We start from the raw sequence: 3,083 nt of genomic DNA, 5'->3' as shown, positions 1-3,083 counted from the left end.
GATTGCTATGCGGTGAGGCTCCTCGGCCGCCTCGGAACTATCTGTGTATCGGACGCGTCGCGGGATAAGGGGTTGTCACTGGTAGTCGCCCCAAGCGCGTCCGATGCTTGGACCATTCCGAGGCGGCCCTGAAGCCTCTTCCGTCTAGCCGTTGGGTCCTTCTCGCCGCATCCCTCGCCTCGCACCCCGATTGCTATGCGGTGAGGCTCCTCGGCCGCCTCGGAACTATCTGTGTATCGGACGCGTCGCGGGATAAGGGGTTGTCACTGGTAGTCGCCCCAAGCGCGTTCGATGCTTGGACCATTCCGAGGCGGCCCTGAAGCCTCTTCCGTCTAGCCGTTGGGTCCTTCTCGCCGCATCCCTCGCCTCGCACCCCGATTGCTATGCGGTGAGGCTCCTCGGCCGCCTTGGAACTATCTGTGTATCGGACGCGTCGCGGGATAAGGGGTTGTCACTGGTAGTCGCCCCAAGCGCGTCCGATGCTTGGACCATTCCGAGGCGGACCCGAAGCCTCTTCCGTCTAGCCGTTGGGTCCTTCTCGCCGCATCCTTCGCCTCGCACCCCGATTGCTATGCGGTGAGGCTCCTCGGCCGCCTCGGAACTATCTGTGTATCGGACGCGTCGCGGGATAAGGGGTTGTCACTGGTAGTCGCCCCAAGCGCGTCCGATGCTTGGACCATTCCGAGGCGGACCCGAAGCCTCTTCCGTCTAGCCGTTGGGTCCTTCTCGCCGCATCCCTCGCCTCGCACCCCGATTGCTATGCGGTGAGGCTCCTCGGCCGCCTTGGAACTATCTGTGTATCGGACGCGTCGCGGGATAAGGGGTTGTCACTGGTAGTCGCCCCAAGCGCGTCCGATGCTTGGACCATTCCGAGGCGGACCCGAAGCCTCTTCCGTCTAGCCGTTGGGTCCTTCTCGCCGCATCCCTCGCCTCGCACCCCGATTGCTATGCGGTGAGGCTCCTCGGCCGCCTTGGAACTATCTGTGTATCGGACGCGTCGCGGGATAAGGGGTTGTCACTGGTAGTCGCCCCAAGCGCGTCCGATGCTTGGACCATTCCGAGGCGGACCCGAAGCCTCTTCCGTCTAGCCGTTGGGTCCTTCTCGCCGCATCCCTCGCCTCGCACCCCGATTGCTATGCGGTGAGGCTCCTCGGCCGCCTTGGAACTATCTGTGTATCGGACGCGTCGCGGGATAAGGGGTTGTCACTGGTAGTCGCCCCAAGCGCGTCCGATGCTTGGACCATTCCGAGGCGGCCCCGAAGCCTCTTCCGTGTAGCCGTTGGGTCCTTCTCGCCGCATCCCTCGCCTCGCACCCCGATTGCTATGCGGTGAGGCTCCTCGGCCGCCTCGGAACTATCTGTGTATCGGACGCGTCGCGGGATAAGGGGTTGTCACTGGTAGTCGCCCCAAGCGCGTCCGATGCTTGGACCATTCCGAGGCGGCCCCGAAGCCTCTTCCGTGTAGCCGTTGGGTCCTTCTCGCCGCATCCCTCGCCTCGCACCCCGATTGCTATGCGGTGAGGCTCCTCGGCCGCCTTGGAACTATCTGTGTATCGGACGCGTCGCGGGATAAGGGGTTGTCACTGGTAGTCGCCCCAAGCGCGTCCGATGCTTGGACCATTCCGAGGCGGACCTGAAGCCTCTTCCCTCTAGCCGTTGGGGCTTTCTCGCCGCATCCCTCGCCTCGCACCCTGATTGCTATGCTGTGAGGCTCCTCGGCCGCCTTGGAACTATCTGTGTATCGGACGCATCGCGGGATAAGGGGTTGGCAGTGGTAGTCGCCCCAAGCGCATCCGATGCTTGGACCATTCCGAGGCGGCCCTGCAGCCTCTTCCGTCTAGCCGTTGGGGCCATCTCGCCGCATCCCCCACCTCGCACCACGATTGCTATGCGGTGAGGCTCCTTGGCCGCCTCGGAACTATCTGTGTATCGGACGCATCGCGGGATAAGGGGTTGTCACTGGTAGTCGCCCCAAGCGCGTCCGATGCTTGGACTATTCCGAGGCGGCCCTGCAGCCTCTTCCGTCTAGCCGTTGGGGCCATCTCGCTGCATCCCCCACCTCCTCGGCCGCCTCGGAACTATCTGTGTATCGGACGCATCGCGGGATAAGGGGTTGGCAGTGGTAGTCGCCCCAAGCGCGTCCGATGCTTGGACTATTCCGAGGCAGCCCTGCAGCCTCTTCCGTCTAGCCTTTGGGGCCATCTCGCCGCATCCCTCGCCTCGCACCCCGATTGCTATGCGGTGAGGCTCCTCGGCCGCCTGGGAACTATCTTCGTATCGGACGCATCGCGGGATAAGGGGTTGTCACTGGTAGTCGCCCCAAGCGCGTCTGATGCTTGGACTATTCCGAGGCGGCCCTGTGGCCTCTTCCGTCTAGCCGTTGGGGCCATCTCGCCGCATCCCCCACCTCGCACCCCGATTGCTATGCGGTGAGGCTCTTCGGCCGCCTTGGAACTATCTTCGTATCGGACGCATCGCGGGATAAGGGGTTGTCACTGGTAGTGGCCCCAAGCGCGTCCGATGCTTGGACTATTCCGAGGCGGCCCTGCAGCCTCTTCCGTCTAGCCGTTGGGGCCATCTCGCCGCATCCCCCACCTCGCACCCCGATTGCTATGCGGTGAGGCTCCTCGGCCGCCTTGGAACTATCTTCGTATCGGACGCATCGCGGGATAAGGGGTTGTCACTGGTAGTCGCCCCAAGCGCGTCCGATGCTTGGACTATTCCGACGCGGCCCTGTGGCCTCTTCCGTCTAGCCGTTGGGGCCATCTCGCCGCATCCCCCACCTCGCACCCCGATTGCTATGCGGTGAGGCTCCTCGGCCGCCTTGGAACCATCTTCGTATCGGACGCATCGCGGGATAGGGGGCTGTCACTGGTAGTCGCCCCAAGCGTGTCCGATGCTTGGACCATTCCTAGGCGGCCCTGAAGCCTCTTCCGTCTAGCCGTTGGGGCCTTCCCGCCCCATCCCTCGCCTCGCACCCCCGATTGCTATGCGGTGAGGCTCCTCGGCCGCCTTGGAACCATCTGTGTATCGGACGCATCGCGGGATAAGGGGTTGGCACTGGCAGTCGCCCCAAGCGCGTCC

The sequence above is a fragment of the Cryptomeria japonica genome, unplaced genomic scaffold (assembly GCF_030272615.1).
Source record: "Cryptomeria japonica unplaced genomic scaffold, Sugi_1.0 HiC_scaffold_340, whole genome shotgun sequence".
Classification (NCBI taxonomy): Eukaryota; Viridiplantae; Streptophyta; class Pinopsida; order Cupressales; family Cupressaceae; genus Cryptomeria; species Cryptomeria japonica.
This window is presented reverse-complemented; position numbering follows the sequence as displayed.